The sequence below is a fragment of the Oncorhynchus tshawytscha genome, linkage group LG02 (genome assembly GCF_018296145.1).
Source record: "Oncorhynchus tshawytscha isolate Ot180627B linkage group LG02, Otsh_v2.0, whole genome shotgun sequence".
Taxonomy (NCBI): Eukaryota; Metazoa; Chordata; class Actinopteri; order Salmoniformes; family Salmonidae; genus Oncorhynchus; species Oncorhynchus tshawytscha.
In genome coordinates this window covers 28,547,598-28,565,505 of record NC_056430.1, presented here as the reverse complement: position 1 = coordinate 28,565,505, position 17,908 = coordinate 28,547,598, and the positions used below count along the sequence as shown (strand labels likewise).

Here is a 17,908-nt window from a genome sequence, read left to right as displayed (position 1 = left end):
TAAATTGATTGACAACGAGTAAAGCCAATGAAAAGCTTTGCATGGTGGTGTCGTGTAAATAGCCAATGAAAGCATTGCCCCAAATAAACCGGAGTGGGTCTGCAGCAGCGCATGGTGAGTGTCAACGCGGTAAAAACAAAGGGCTGGTGGTTCAGCTTGATGAGCAGAGGATTTTAACTAAATACAAAGGTAAACGATAACTAATTGACGAGCAGAGGATTTTTGACAAAATACAAAGGTAAACGCACTACTGTATACGGTACCAAATCACGTTGTCGCTGTGCAATGTCACGAATGTGGTAATGTAGTATTGTTCACTCAGCCATTTGAACTAGCTAACCTCCAGAATACAAGTTCTCAAGCAAATTAGTGGGTTAGTTAGCTAGCCAGCCAGCCAACTCGATGCTGGATAAACTAGTAGTTGTCTACAATGTAATATTGTATTAACTAACAGTAATTTTTAACATTGTAAATTGGTATACAAAACATTACTTGTGCTTTGACTCAGGGTGTTTCGCTAGTCAGCTACAGTACAGTGACGTTATGTGCCACCACGACACGCTTTACAAAAAATAACAGTGCACGAGAGACTGGCATAAGGTTACACAAAATCCCTGTTAATGGATGCCTTTTTGATTTTGGGTCCGTACGGTAATCGCAGTCAACTAGTGATTGATTCTTCAAAGCAAACGTGACCGCTCATGAAGCAGAGCCTTGTATGCCATTATAGGTTGTCTGGAGTCGGAACCAAAGTCTTCAGATTCACTTTGTAGAATCAATATTTTTTTTCACCGAGATAATATTTGTTTTATATTGGATATTCGGTTTTCCCTCGTCGATAGTTATTAAATTAAGCATGCCATGACTGAATATTGTATATTCTGAATCGGGGATGGATGGAGAACCACACACACCTTAAAACAAAATCATAGGCATTAATATGGAATAGGTCCCCCTTTACTTCTACAACAGCCTCCACTAATGGGATGGCTGTCCACTCGATGTTGGAACATTGCCATGGGGACTTGCTTCCATTCAGCCACAAGAATTAGTGAGGTCGGGCACTGCTTTATTTTATTTATATATTTAACTAGGCAAGTCAGTTAAGACATTCTTATTTACAATGATGGCCAAAGGTGTGCCGCCCTATGGGACTCACAATCACGACCGGATGTGATACAGCTGATGTTGGCCGATTTAGGCCTGACTCGCAGTTGCCGTACCAATTCATCCCAAATGTGTTCGATTGAGTTAAGTTCAGGGCTCTGTGCAGGCCAGTCAAGTTCTTCCACACCGATCTCAACAAACCATTTCTGTATGGACCTTGCTTTGTGCACGGGGGCATTGTCATGCTGAAACAGGAAAGGGCTTCCCACAAACTGTTGCCACAAAGTTGGAAGCACAGAATTGTCTAGAATGGCATTGCATTAATTAGCGTTAGGATTTCCCTATACTGAAACTAATGGGCCTAGCACGAACCATGAAAAACGTCCACAGACCATTATCCACCAAACTTTACATTTGGCACTATGCATTGGGACAGTTGGCGTTCTCCTGGCATCCGTCAAACCTAGATCCGGTAGGCCGTCTTTGTAAATAAGAATTTGTTCTTAACTGACTTAACCTAGTTAAATAAAGGTTAAATGTAAAACAATTTTTTTAACAAAAAATTGGTAAATTGTGATTCATCACTCCAGAGAACGCTTTTCCAATTGCGGTGAGCTTTACACCACTCCAGCATACGCTTGGCATTGCGCGTGGTGGTCTTAGCACATGGTCGAGCAGCCACACTCAAACCTGACGTTGCTTCCAGGGGCAGTTTGGAGTGTTGCAACTGAGGACAGACTATTTCTACGCGCTTCTGCTCTCGGCGGTCCCATTCTGCGAGCTTGTTTGGCCTACCACTCCGCAGCTGAGCTGTTGTTTCTCCTATATGTTTCCACTTCACAATAACAGAACATACAGTTGACCTGAAAAGCTCTAGCAGGGCAGAAATTTGAGGAACTAACTTGTTGGAAAGGTGCCACCCTATGATGGCGCCACATTGAATGTCACTGAGCACTTCAGTAAGGCTATTCTACTGCTAATGTTTGTCTATGGAGATTACATGGCTTTGTGCTTGATTTTATACACATGTCATCAAAAGCTGTGGCAGAAGTAGCTGAATCCACCAATTTGAAGAGGTGTCCACATACATTTGTGTATAATGTATAGAGGTTGACCGATTCCAAGCCTTTTTGGACACCGATTATGGCAGATTACATTGCAATCCACGAGGAGACTGCGTTGCAGGCTGACCCTGTTACGTGAGTGCAGCGTCAAAAGGACCTTGTGGCTGCAAGGAGCTAAGATAAGTTGCTAGCTAGCATTAAACTTTGTATTAAAAAAAAACTTTACAATCACTAGTTAACTACACATGGTTGACGATATTACTAGGTTAACTAGTTTGTCCTACGTTGCGTATAACCAATGCAGTGCCTGTTAATTTATCATCGAATCACAGCCTACTTCGCAAACAGGTGATTTAACAAAAGCGCATTGCCGAAAAAAGCACCATCTTTGCACAAATGTTTGCCTAAACATCAATGCCTTTATTAATATCAATACATACAGACATTTTTTTAAACCTGCATATTTAGTTAAAAGAAATGCATGTTAGAAGGCAATATTAACTATGGAAATTATCACTTCTCTTGAGTTCAGTGCAAGCAGAGTCAGGGTATTTGCAACAGTTTGGGCCGCCTGGCCCGTTGCAAACTGGGAACCAATTTGCCAGAATTTTACATAATTATGACATTGAAGGTTGTGCAATGTAACAGCACTATTTAGATTTAGGGTTGCCACCCATTTGCTAAAATACGGAATGGTTCTCTATTTCACTGAGAGAATACACGTCTTGTTTTTGATATGATAGTTTCTGGATTTGACCATATTAATGACGTAAGGCTCGTATTTCTGTGTGTTTATTATAATTAAGTCTATGATTTCATAGAGCAGTCTCACTGAGCTGTGGTAGGCAGCAGCAGGCTCATAAGCATTAATTCAAACAGCACTTTCCTGCATTTGCAAGCAGCTCTTAGCAATGCTTGAAGCACAGCGCTGTTTATGACTTCAAGGCTATCAACCCCCGAGATTAGGCTGACAATACTATAGTGCCTATAAAAACATACAATAGTCAAAGGTATATGAAGTACAAATGGTATAGAGAGAAATAGTCGACGCGTCATTATTCCAATAAAAACTACAACCTAAAACTTACCGGGGAATATTGAACCACCGGCTTTCATATGTTCTGAGCAAGGAATTTAAACGTTACATGGCACATATTGCACTTTTACTTCTCCAACACGGTTATTTAAACCAAATTGAACATGTTGCATTATTTATTTGAGACTAAATAGTTTTTATTTATGCATTATATTAAGTTGGAGTAAGTGTTCATTCAGTATTGTTGTCATTGTTTTATTTATATATATATATAAATGAATGAATGAATGAATGAATGAATGAATGAAAGAAATTGGGATATTAATTGGTATCGGCTTTTTTGGTCCTCCAATAATCGGTATCGGCATTGAAAAATCATAATTGGTTGACCTCTAAATTTCCAGTCAAACGTTTGGACACCTACACACCTTCCAAGGTTTATTTTTACTATTTTCTACATTGTAAAATAATAGTGAAGACATCAAAACTACAAACTAACACATGGAGTCATGTAGTCACCAAAAAAAAAAATCTAAATATAATTGAGATTCTTCAATGTAGCCACCCTTTGCCTTGATGATAGCTTTGCACACTTTTGGCATTCTGTCTAATGGCTTCATCAGGTAGTCAGCTGGGATGGTTTCAGTTAACAGGTGTGCCTTGTTAAAAGTTCATTTGTAGAATTGATTTAGTTCTTAATGCCTTTGAGCCTATCAGTTGTGACAAGGTATGGGTGGTATACAGAAGAGAGCCCTATTTGGTAAAAGACCAAGTCCATATTATGGCAAGAACAGTTAAAATAAGCAAAGACAAACAACAGTCCATCATTACTTTAAGACATGAAGGTTAGTTCTTGAAATTTTCTAGATTGACTTTCAAAGTTTCTTCAAGTGCAGTTGCAAAAACCATCAAGCTCTAATGAAACTGGCTCTCATGAGGACCACCACAGGAAAGGAAGACCCAGAGTTCATTAGTTAACTGTACCTCAGATTGCATCCCAAATAAATGCTTCAGAGTTCAAGTAACAGACACATTTCAACTGTTCAGAATGAATCAGGCCTTCGCGGTTGAATGGCTGCAAAGAAACCACTACTAAAGGATACCAGTAATAAGAGACTTGCTTGGGCCAAGAAACACATGCAATGGACATTAGACCGGTGGACATCTGTCCTTTTGGTTTGATTAATCCAAATCTGAGATTTTTTGTTCCAACCGCTGTCTTTGCAAGATGCCGAGTAGGTGAACGGATGATCTCTGCATGTGTGGTTCCCACCGTGAACCATCGACAAGGAGTTCTGTTGTAGCCAGCATGGCTACAACAACATTCTGCAGCATTACGCCATCTCATCTGGTTTGCACTTAGTGGGACTATCATTTGTTTTTCCACAGGACAATGACTCAAAAAAACACACCCAGCCTATGTTAGGGCTATTTGACCAAGAAGGAGGGTGATGGCGTGCTGCATCAGATGACCTAGTCGCCACAATCACCCAACCTCAACCCAATTGAGATGGCTTGGGATGTGTTGGACTGCAGAGTGAAGGAAAAGCAGCCAACAAGTGCTCAGCATATGCGGGAACTCCTTCAAGACTGTTGGAAAAGCATTTCAGGTGAAGCTGGTTGAGAGAATGCAGAATGTGCAAAGGTTGTCTACTTTGAAAAATCGAACATTTATTGTGATTTAACCCTTTTGGTTACCACATGATTCCAAATGTTATTTCATAGTTTTGATGTCTTCACTATTATTCTACAATGTAGAAAATAAAGAAAAAACTGTGTGTGTGAAACATCCATTTTTCAGGACTGTCTTTCAAAGATAATTTTGTAAAAATCCAAAGAACTATACATGTCTTCATTGTAAAGGGTTTAAACACTGTTTCCCATGCTTGTTCAGTGAACCATAAACAATTCATGAACATGCACCTGTGGAACGGTCGTTAAGAAACTAACAGCTTACAGACGGTAGGCCTTTCTACTGACTGTAAAACACCAAAAGAAAGATGCCCAGGGTTCCTGCTCATCTGCGTGAACGTGCCTTGGGCATGCTGCAAGAAGGCATGAGAACTGCAGACGTGGCCAGGGCAATACATTGCAATGTCCGTACTGTGAGATGCCTAAGACAACGCGACAGGACGAACAGCTGATTGTCCTCGCAGTAGCAGACCACGTGTAACACCTGCACAGGATTGGTACATGAGGAACACTGCTCACACTGTCCGCAATAGGCTGGAATGAGGGCTTGTAAGGAATGAGTGTTACACCGAGGCCTGTACTCTGGAGCAGGATAGAGGTGGAGGCTCCATCGTGGTCTTGGGCGGTGTGTCACAGCATCAACGGACTGAGCTTGTCACTGTAGGCAATCTCAACGCTGTGGGTTACAGGGAAGACATCATCCTCCCTCATGTGGTACCCTTCCTGCAGGCTCATCCTGACATGACCCTCCATCATAACAATGCCACCATGCACAGAACGAGCAGTATTTCTGATTTCTGCAAGACAGGAATGTCAGTGTTCTGCTTGCGACGAGCCCGGATCTCAATTTCATTGAGCACGCCTGGGACCCCCCCCCCTTTGTTCACGGACACATTATTCAATTTCTGTTAGTCACATGTCTGCGGAACTTGTTCAGTCTGTCTCAGTTGCTGAATCTTTTATGTGTTTACACATGTTAAGTTTGCTGAAAATAAACGCAATTGACAGTGATAGGACTTAAAATGTACATACAAACCTGGTTGCTTTTTCTTTTTTTTCTTTTCTTGAGTAAGGGAGCTCCAAAATGCACGCGTTTCAGCCTAGCTCAGTGCTTTCTGTGGTGGGGCAAGCCAGCGGAAACTACAGTGACTGGCTCCGTGTTCTGTCACTCATGGGGACACTACGTCACTGCCAAGTTTAAGGGTAGATATCTCAAATTCTAGCCCCTTGGGTGCTGCCATAGAGTTACATTAGAAGTGCCCATCCAAGAAGGGCTCAAGGTCATTGACCACAGATAAAATGACCTCAAATCACATTATACCTACAGTAGCTTTGATTGAACATCTTACTTTCTAAATCTTAGCTAGCAGTCATCATACACTCAAACTGGTGCGCCAGGCACCTACTACCATGCCCCGTTCACAGGCACTTAAATATTTTGTTTTGCCAATTAACCCTCTGAATGGCACACATACACACTCCATGTTTCAATTGTATCAAGGCTTAAACATCCTTATTTAACCTGTCCTCCCCTTCATCTACTCTGATGGAAGTAGATTTAACAGGTGTTTCTAGTGTTCACCTGGTCAGTCTGTCATGGAAAGAGCTGGTGTTTCTGTTTTGTGCACTCAGTGTACATCTATACTATAGCATTACAAAATCATATTGTGTGCTATAAGCCTATACATAAATGCATATGATGCTGTATGTTATTCAAACTTAGCCTACTGTCGTATTCATGTCACTACGCAGTCATCCTCTTTGATAGCTTATTTCTGTCATGTTAACATTTAGCGCTGAACAGTAGAGCAATGGAGGCCTGTATGCCTTCCCTTTTCTGGATGGGTTGTTGGGGGCCAGGGTGAAGTCGCATCATTTAACCAATGAGTCAGTGTAATTATAGAAGTCCTCTATTTTAAGTAAATATATTTTGAAGATAGCTACATGAACATTGTGTGCAGGCTAACTCAAATGATCTGCCAAGGTAATATTAGCATAACAGCTAAACTGGGAATTGATCAGACTTACCAGTGATGAAATGATTGGAGCAGACCCTAGGTCATCCTCCAGATCTTGATGGGCAAAACCATTTTTCCCCCTTCTCTTTTCTGACAGGTCTTGAGTCATATCTCCCATAAATCCTCTTATGGCTGCGATCCCTGTACAGGGATCAACATCAGGGATTTCAGAGTGACAACTAAAAATACAACATCGTAACATTAAACATTCTTGAAAATGCAAGTGTCTTACATCCTTCAAAAGATTAGTCTTGGTAATCAAACTACGTTTTCCGATTTAAAATAGCTATTACAGAGAACAAATACCATGCTTTTGTTTGAGAAGAGCAATCAACAACAGACATTTTCCGCCATGACAGTTTTTACACATTCACATCTGAAGGTAAAATTATGACTTACATTCTGATATCTTGCTCTTATCTCTTCCTGAGGGTCCCAGTGATCAAATAAAGTGAAGGTTTCTTTGATAAAATCCATTTTTATAGCCTAAATCTAAACATTTTGTTAACCATTTGTGCCGTGAATTCCATCTCTATAGATTTATTTTTACGGAGCATTCGACGCAATTACACACCGTAAACAATCGTTTATCTAGTCATGGTTGGTTTCAGTGCATTACTCTGGATGTTTGCAACACAGCCAAACGTAATTGTTTTTTTTGCGGGGAGTATTGACCGACGTGAACTGATTTGAAGACTACGAGCAATTACTTCCTTGCGCACCAATAATTTTAGCGGAGCTTCATTGATTGACTATTTCTGCCCAATGACCACTGATCTTCTTTAAATCTAGCTGGGTATATAGCCAATGAGCTGAGGTAAACGCCAGTGTGTAATGGTTTTGGGTTGGACCACCATTCCTTGTTTGTAAATGCACGCGTAAGGAACTCCATTCTCGCCTTGACTATCGGAGGACTGCTGTGACGCTTGTTACGCGCAGCAGTATTTCGGAAAGTTGTATTTTCAACGATTTCATTGAAGAAATCATGGCGAATAAATCAGGAAAAGGGAAGTCAAAGTCTAAAGTGATGAAAGTGAGAGATTTTTTTATTTGAGGAATCTTTGAGTGTTATGATTCAAACAGGAACTGAGGAGCTGTTTCTGCAAGGACAGGACGTACTTTTGGAAGGGTAAGTGCTAATGCCGTTTTATGAAGTGTGTGTGTGTATATATTTTGCAATGAGGTGTGTGTTGGTTTGTTTGGGTGTTAGATAGATATAGATATATATATATATATATTCCATGTCATGATATACACTGCTCAAAAAAACAAAGGGAACACATAAACAACACAATGTAACTCCAAGTCAATCACACTTCTGCGAAATCAAACTGTCCACTTAGGAAGCAACACTGATTGACAAATTTCACATGCTGTTGTGCAAATGGAATAGACAGGTGGAAATTATAGGCAATTAGCAAGACACCCCCAATAAAGGAGTGTTTCTGCAGGTGATGACCACAGACCACTTCTCAGTTCCTATGCTTCCTGGCTGATGTTTTGGTCACTTTTGAATGCTGGCGGTGCTTTCACTCTAGTGGTAGCATGAGACGGAGTCTACAACCCACACGTGGCTCAGGTAGTGCAGCTCATCCAGGATGGCACATCAATGCGAGCTGTGGCAAGAAGGTTTGCTGTGTCTGTAAGCGTAGTGTCTAGAGCATGAAGGCGCTACCAGGAGACATGCCAGTACATCAGGAGACGTGGAGGAGGCCGTAGGAGGGCAACAACCCAGCAGCAGGACCGCTACCTCCACCTTTGTGCAAGGAGGAGCATTGCCAGAGCCCTGCAAAATGACCTCCAGCAGGCCACAAATGTGCATGTGTCTGCTCAAATGGTCAGAAACAGACTCCATGAAGGTGGTATGAGGGCCCGACGTCCACAGGTGGGGGTTGTGCTTACAGCCCAACACCGTGCAGGACGTTTGGCATTTGCCAGATAACACCAAGATTGGCAAATTCGCCACTGGCGCCCTGTGCTCTTCACAGATGAAAGCAGGTTCACACTGAGCACATGTGACAGTCTGGAGACGCCGTGGAGAACGTTCTGCTGCCTGCAACATCCTCCAGCATGACCGGTTTGGCGGTGGGTCAGTCATGGTGTGGGGTGGCATTTCTTTGGGGGGGCCGCACAGCCCTCCATGTGCTCGCCAGAGGTAGCCTGACTGCCATTCGGTACGAAGATGAGATCCTCAGACGCCTTGTGAGAACATATGCTGGTGCGGTTGGCCCTGGGTTCCTCCTAATGCTAGACCTCATGTGGCTGGAGTGTGTCAGCAGTTCCTGCAAGAGGAAGGCATTTATGCCAAGGACTGGCCCGCCCGTTCCCCAGACCTGAATCCAATTGAGCACATCGTGTCTCGCTCCATCCACCAACTCCACGTTGCACCACAGACTGTCCAGGAGTTGGGGGATGCTTTTGTCCAGGTCTGGGAGGAGATCCCTCAGGAGACCATCCGCCACCTCATCAGGAGCATGCCCAGGCGTTGTAGGGAGGTCATACAGGCACGTGGAGGCCACACACACTACTGAGCCTCATTTTGACTTGTTCTAAGGACATTACATCAAAGTTGGATCAGTCTGTAGTGTGGTTTTCCACTTTAATTTTGAGTGTGACTCCAAATCCAGACCTCCATGGGTTGATAAATTTGATTTCCATTGATAATTGTTGCTTGATTTTTGTTGTCAGAACATTCAACTATGTAAAGAAAAAAGTATTTAATAAGATTTCATTCATTCAGACCTAGGATGTGTTATTTTAGTGTTCCCTTTATTTTTTTGAGCAGTGTATATATTTTTATTCAAATGGAATGGAGTAGAACAGCAAACACACATGGCCGCTGCTGCGCCTGCTACTCCTCTCCATTTCCATATGAAATAGCCATTGGGTGCTGTTCAGGGGAGGGCAGGCCCACAACAATGGCCGGAGTTGAATGGAACAGCACTTCACCTTAGTGACTGTTCCCTCTGCTCTATACAATACATATGTTTATTTTATGTGATGATAAAAGGCTCATACAGTACAATTTTTAAATGTTTTCTTTCACAGTGATAGTGACTCTGACTGGGAGCCCCCGGTACCAAACTGCCTGCTCTACCTAAAGTGGTGTTCATTACTGCAGGCATGACTGTGCCTCAGGGCCAAAAGGGCACAGCATGGAGGTGTCGTTGTGTTCTGTCGCGCATGAACTGCACCACTTGTTCAGATTGCTATGGCACAGGCAGCAAAATATTGTGTAGAGGACTTCCAAAGGGTGTACTGTAAAAAAAAAAAAACTTTTAGATTTTTTTTTTGTGTTAGAATTGCTTTTTGATATGTTGTGTATATAGTTATTTGCACTGATGTGTATATAGTTATAGGTCATTTCACCAATTTGGCCACTTGGGTACATTTGGGCAACTTGTGTGGGACACCTGAATGACTTCATGCTAAATGTCATGTAGCTCACCCATTCCTGAAGTCATCCGTCTGAAACTTTGCACACCTACAGTTGCCCTCGTGTTATCCATTAAAATGATCTCCAGCATCCTATCTGACTGTGTGGCTATTCTAGTATATGTGAAAGGTGATGCTACAACAATAAAAAACAGAGAACCTATGTTCTAACACCAGATCTACTGTGTTATAATCTCCTACATTCAATTAACATTTCCACAAACTTCAAGAATGTTTCCATTCAAATGATACCAAGAATATGCATATCCTTGCCTCTGGGGCTGAGCTACAGGCAGCTAGGGTATGTCTTCAGGTGGAAATTGAGAACAAGGGATGCAGCCATAAGGTTAATGAGATTTGTGGAGTGGTTGAAAAATAAGTTTTAATGACTCCAGCCCTTCCAACTTCAACTGTGTGTGTATATGTGCCCAGTTGGTAGTGAGGAGGGCAAACACTTAAATGCCTGTCAGGGACAGGAGCACAGATGGTGCCCAGATCTCCCTTATGTCATTGCCTGGCTCCGATCCAGAGGAGAACATCCTAATACACTTCAGACACTCACTCTGGGCATACAGCGCATACTCGCCTGGGAACTGTGATCATGTTTATAATGGAAAAGGGTTCGAAGAAGCCCAAGCTGCATTCTCCTATCCAGCGGTCCTTCCACTTCCAATGAAGAGACATGGCATTTATGCCCCCTAGTCTTCTGTCTGTGGGACCCTGCTGGGACATGTGACAAGGGTTGACGTGAGGTGGTACAGCTGGCACAGAAGCTGGAGAAATGTTACCCCCTAGCCCGATACCGCCACACAGCTCCCCTGGGACTGCTGCGCAGAACAAGGAAATATCAGTCCACTGAGAGGAACACGCAATTTAACTTCACTACACTTTCTAGAGCAGTGGTCACCAACTGGTCGATCTCCAAAGCATGCCTAGTCGATCTACAAATATTTCTGCAAAAAACCCAATGATAAAGCTTTATTTTTTTTAGTGGTAGGTGCACCCAATTTCAGGTGCCCTGCACTGTAGGCAAACTGTTGCCATTTTTAACCATTTCATGTGGCTGAAGGCACAAACTCTGTCTCCTCGGCGGGCTCGGAGAGCATATCAAGTGCACTATTATGCCTTCCACTGGCCAATTGGATGGCTCAGATTAGAGGTCGACCGATTTTATGATTTTCAACACCAATATTATTGGAGGACCTAAAAAAGATGATGCCAATATTTATTTTAATTTTTTATATGTAATGACCATTACACCAATACTGAACGAACACCTTTATAATAACATAATATAATACATCAAAATCAATTTGGTCTCAAATAATGAAACACGTTCCCTTTGGTTTAAATAATGCAAAAACAAAGTGTTGGAGAAGAAAGTAAAAGTGCCATGTAAGAAAGCTAACGTTTAAGTTCCTTGCTCAGAACATGAGAACATATGAAATCTGGTGGTTCGTTTTAACATGAGTCTTTAATGTTCCCAGGTAAGAAGTTTTAGGTTGTAGTTATTATAGGACTATTTCTCTCTATACCATTTGTATTTCATATACCTTTGACGAATGGAAATTCTTATAGGAACTATAGTATTGCCAGCCTAATCTCGGGAGTTGATAGGCTAGTCATAAACAGCACAATGCTTGAAGCACAGCGAAGTGCTGCTGGCAAATGCAGGAGTGCTGTATGAATGAATGCTATCAAATCATAGACTTAATTATAATATAACACACAAATACGAGCCTTACGTAGTTAATTTGGTCAAATCCGGAAACACTCATTTAGAAAACAAAACGTTTATTCTTTCAATGAAATACGGAACCATTCTGTATTTTATCTAACGGGTGGCATCCCTGAGTCTAAATATTGCTGTTACATTGCACAACCTTCAATGTTATGTCCATAATTATGTACAATTCTGGCAAATTAATTACGGTCTTTGTTAGGAATAAATGGTCTTCACACAGTTCGCACCGAGCCAGGCAGCCCAAACGGCTGCATATACCCTGACTCTGCTTGCACAGAAGAAGTGACACAATTTCCCTAGTTAAAAGAAATTCATTTTGCAGGCAATATTAACTAAATATGCAGGTTTAAAAATGTGTATTGATTTTAGGAAAGGTATTGATGTTTATAGTTAGGGAAATGTTTTGTGCAACGACAGTGATTTTTTTTTTTTTTTTTTTTTTTTTTTTTTTTTGCGAATGCGCTTGTTAAATCATCACCCATTTGGCAAAGTAGGCTATGATTCGATGATAAATTAACAGGCATCGATTATATGCAACGCAGGACAAGCTAGATAAACTAGTAATATCATCAACCATGTGTAGTTAACTAGTGATTATGTGAAGATTGATTGTGTTTTATAAAGAAGTTTAATGCTAGCTAGCTACTTACCTTGGCTCCTTGCGGCACTCGCATAACAGGTGGTTATACAGCCTGCCACGCAGTCTTCTCGGGGAGTGCAATGTAATCGGCCATAATCGGTGTCCATAAATGCCGATTACCGATTGCTGTGAACTTGAAATCGGCCCTAATTAATTGGCTATTCCGATTAATCGGTCGACCTCTAGCTCAGATTACCATGTCTGCAGTAACGTAGCGGGTATAATGGAAAGCTACAGCAAAGTTGATACTGTAAGGTTTTAAAACATTTAAAACTGACTAGAGAGACTTTCAACGAATACAACAAAGCACTTCTGTTTGAGTGAGTTCATGTTTAGTGCTGAGTAAGAACTTGTCAACACTTTGTATTAAACACTTTTATAAGCCATAAATGCATGTTCCTATTTCTACTCAGAGCTACAACAAGCACTGCAGCCTTAATGAATGAGAAGGAAAGTGTATGGATAGGCTTGAGTTGGTGTTATTAGCAGCTTGGGTATTAATATCTAGGAATATTTCACTTTCTCTGTTCATAGGAGTAAGAACTTTAATTTATACATGACGCAGAAGTAATGCGGTGCGACTCGAGTTTTGTCATCAGTGTCCTTTTTTAGTCCGTGGAGGAAAGGGAGAGCAGAGGGATGTTCAGTCTGCTGCTCTCTCCCACACCTGAGACTGACCACCAGATGCAGGCACCATCAGCCCAGTAAATAAAAAGCTAATGATTTTAATGTATGCTCACTCAGCTGTGCTTCACAAGTAATACAACGGATCTTTTAGCGGTGCGATCATATAGCCTACATAAAAAATAAATTACAAAAATGAACAATCTATTGGCAGAGCAATTCAAGCAAAGCCAATATAATATGCAGTGATAATGTATTGGGCCAATAGCTTACTTCACAAACCTCATTGCTACAGTACTGTTTTTAATTGTTTAATGTTTCATAGGCTTTTTTTTAAGTCATGTTAAGAAAAATATCTGAGTGGCTTGATCTTGACTCAGAAAAGGTTGGTGACCACTGTTCTAGAGTTTTCCCTGTTAACACTATCAACGTTTCCCTTTACTGTGGCAATTGTTTGAATCAACGCAATATTAGACCCTTTCAATGCGACATACTGAAACAAAACCAACTATGCAAGAGATTTTGTTGTAGGCAGAACGCATAGGAGTAGGATTCTATTGCATTGACAGACACACTACTCCACCATACTCTACACAGACTGGTGCAGCATAACCAATCAGAGCTACAGTAGGCCTATATACAAATGGATCATTGCCATATGGATCTGTGCCATTTACTTTGAACTGGACTGTGTTACAGCATGAACAATAGTGAGTAGATGCACTTGTTTTGAGATCAAAGCCTTGCAGAGCAAGGGGAATAACTACTCCAAGTCACAGAGCGAGTGACATTTGAAACGCTATTAGCGCGCACCCTGCTAACTAGCTAGCCATTTCACATCGGTTACACCAGCCATTAGGCTGATAGGCTTGAAGTCATAAACAGCGCTGTGCTTGCGAAGAGCTGCTGACAAAATGCACAAAAGTGCTGTTTGAATGAATGCTTACGAGCCTGCTGCTGCCTACCATCGCTCAGTCAGACTGCTCTATCAAATCAGACTTACTTATAACACACAGAAATATGAGCCTTTGGTCATTAATATGGTCGAATCCAGAAACTATTATTTCGAAAACAAAACGTTTATTATTTCGGTGAAATACGGAACCGTTCGGTATTTTATCTAACGGGTGGCATCCCTAAGTCTAAATATTCTTGTTACATTTCACAACCTTCAATGTTATGTCAAATTAGTTCGCAATGAGCCAGGCTGCCCAAACTGTTGCATATACCCTGACTCCACATTCGCTTAACAGGCAGTCTCCTTGTGGAGAGCAACGAGAGGCAGGTGGTTGTAGCGTTGGACTAGTTAACTGTAAGGTTGCAAGATTGGATCCCCCGAGCTGACAAGGTGAAAATCTGTCGTTCTGCCCCTGAACAAGGCAGTTAACCCACCGTTCCTAGGCCGTCATTGAAAATAAGAATATGTTCTTAACTGACTTGCCTAGTTAAATAAACGTGTATATAAAAAATAAAAAAAATTGCCGCCCAAAAATACAGATTTCCGATTGTTATGAAAACATGTAATCGGCCTTAATTAATCAGCCATTCTGATTAATCGGTCGGCCTCTGGTTTATATTGTCATTCAGCCACGACTCCTTGAAGCATTAGATGTTCCTTTTTAATATTCCGTTGGTTGTTTTATCTTCCGTTTAACTTGTCAATTTTATTCTCCAAGGATTGCATGTTTGATGGCAGAATTGAGGGAAGTGTTTTTTTTCTTCCGGATTGCCTATGAATTCTCAGAAGGCAACCCGCTCTTCGGCCCCTCTTTCTCTGCCGCCTCTTCACGCTGATCACGGGGATCGGGACCTGTTCCCGAGGAAGCAGTATATCCTTTGCGTCAGTCGTGAAATGGAAAAAAGGATTCTGCTAGTCCGTGGTGAGTAATTGCAGTCCTGATGTCTAGAAGTTATTTTCGGGCATGAGAGACTGTAGCGGCAACGTTAAGTACAAAATAAGTAAACTTATAAACAACGCAAATGAACGAACAAAAAACGCAATCGGCTGGGGGCACGTAAAATGCCTGGCGCCTTCTCCAGCAACAGCTTACATATCTTACATAATAATTAATAATAAATGTACTGAGTAAGAACAAATGTATCTAGCTAACATAATTAGTTATACAGCCTGATAATATTAGTGATGGTGTAGACCTAAATCAGCATGTTTGTGCAACAGTGTCTAAAGAGGAATATGCAAAGCAAGAATAGCTACATGAAGTAGCTAAGAGAACATGCAATGCAGCCAAAGCTTATAGGGTCCCCTAGGAAACACTTAGCAACACTTTAGTTCCGACCCTGTCAAAATAACTCCTCACTGGCATTTAAATTTGTTGTCATCTCAAACAACACTGTATTCAAAGTGCCCACTATTGTATTCTAACTATAGAATTAGATTAGTCATATTTCCATTCCAACAGTTTTGCTCTAATTCGCAAGTCACATTGCAACTGCAGCATTTGGTTAAAAAAAGTCCTAGATTATTTGCCCATATCATGCAGCCCTATGTGGCAGTGTGGAAATTCTCAATTGTGCAGTGGTAAAATACCAACAAAAAAAAACAACTTTAGTACTTTAAAGTATCTGTACTTTACTGTTTTTATTTTTGACAACTTTTACTTCACTACATTCCTAAAGAAAATACTGTACATTTTACTCCATACATTTTCCCTGACACCTAAAAGTACTAGTTACATTTTGAATACTTAGCAGGACAGGAAAATGGTCCAATTCATGCACTTGTCATGGGATGAAAGCAGGTTCACACTGAGCATGTGACAGAGTCTGGAGACCACAGACCACTTCTCAGTTCCTATGCTTCCTTGCTGATGTTTTGGTCACTTTTGAATGCGGTGCTTTCACTCTAGTGGTAGCATGAGACTGAGTCTACAACCCACACAAGTGGCTCAGGTAGTGCAGCTCATCCAGGATGGCACATCAATGCGAGCTGTGGCAAGAAGGTTTGTTGTGTCCGTTAGAGTAGTGTCCAGAGCATGGAGGCGCTACCAGGAGAAAGGCCAGTACATCAGGAGACGTGGAGGAGGCCGTAGGAGGGCAACAACCCAGCAGCAGGACCGCTACCTACCTCTGTGCTAGGAGGAGCAGGAGGAGCACTGCCAGAGCCCTGCAAAATGACCTCCAGCAGGCCACAAATGTACATGTCTGCTCAAACGGTCAGAAACAGACTCCATGAGGGTGGTATAAGGGCCCAACGTCCACAGGTGGGGGTTGTGCTTACAGCCGAACACCGTGCAGGACGTTTGGCATTTCCCAGAGAACACCAAGATTGGCAAATTCGCCACTGGAGCCCTGTGCTCTTCACAGATGAAAGCAGGTTCACACTGAGCACGTGACAGAGTCTGGAGACGCTGTGGAAAACGTTCTGCTGCCTGCAACATCCTCCAGCATGACTGGTTTGTTGGTGCGGTTGGCCCTGGGTTCCTCCTAATGCTAGACCTCATGTGGCTGGAGTGTGTCAGCAGTTCCTGCAAGAGGAAGGCATTGATGCTATGGACTGGCCCGCCCGTTCCCCAGACCTGAATCCAATTGAGCACATCTGGGACATCGTGTCTCACTCCATCCACCAACGCCACGTTGCACCACAGACTGTCCAGGAGTTGACGGATGCTTTAGTCCAGGTCTGGGAGGAGATCCCTCAGGAGACCATCCGCCACCTCATCAGGAGCATGCCCATGCGTTGTAGGGAGGTCATACAGGCACGTGGAGGCCACACACACTACTGAGCCTCATTTTGACTTGTTTTAAGGACATTACATCAAAGTTGGATCAGTCTGTAGTGTGGTTTTCCACTTTAATTTTGAGTGTGACTCCAAATCCAGACCTCCATGGGTTGATACATTGGATTTCCATTGATAATTTTTGTGTGAGTTTTTTTGTCAGCACATTCAACTATGTAAAGAAAAAAGTATTTAATAAGAATATTTAATTCATTCAGATCTAGGATGTCTTATTTTAGTGTTCCCTTTTTTTTTGTTGAGCAGTGTATTTTTAAACCTGCATATTTAGCTAAAAGAAAGGTTAGCAGGCAATATTAACCAGGTGAAATTGTGTCACTTCTCTTGGGTTCATTGCACGCAAAGTCAGGGTATATGCAACAGTTTGGGCCTCCTGGCTCATTGCGAACTAATTCGCCAGAATTTTATGTAATTATGACAACATTGAAGGTTGTGCAATGTAACCGCAATATTTAGACTTAGGGATGCCATCCGTTAGATAAAATACGGAACGGTTCCGTATTTCACTGAAAGAATAAACAATTTGTTTTCGAAATTATAGTTTCCAGATTCGACCATATTAATGACCTAATGCTCGTATTGCTGTGTGTAATCAAGTCTATGATTTGATAGAGCAGTCTGACTGAGCGATGATAGGCAGCAGCAGGCTCGTAAGCGTTCATTCAAACAGCACTTTCCTGCGTTTTGCCAGCAGCTCTTCGCAATGCTTCAAGCATTGCACTGTTAATGACTTCAAGCCTATCAACTCTCGAGATTACGCTGGTGTAACCGATGTGAAATGGCTAGCTAGTTA

At 41.8% G+C, this 17,908-nt stretch overlaps 1 protein-coding gene across 5 annotated transcripts in view; it reads left to right on the top strand.

Moving 5' to 3' along the window:
- The first annotated feature begins 101 nt into the window (after window positions 1–101).
- kcnab2a (potassium voltage-gated channel subfamily A regulatory beta subunit 2a) overlaps window positions 102–17,908 on the top strand; it is a 119,185-nt gene continuing 101,378 nt past the window's right edge. For 2 of the 5 annotated variants that reach the window (XM_024374892.2, XM_024374889.2), the window contains exon 1: window positions 111–238. The gene's annotated coding sequence lies outside the window, so the exon portion shown is untranslated. Of the gene's footprint in view, window positions 239–7,373; window positions 8,047–17,908 lie in introns of those variants that run through there. The other 3 variants (XM_024374890.1, XM_024374893.1, XM_042296187.1) reach the window with 3 other exon arrangements.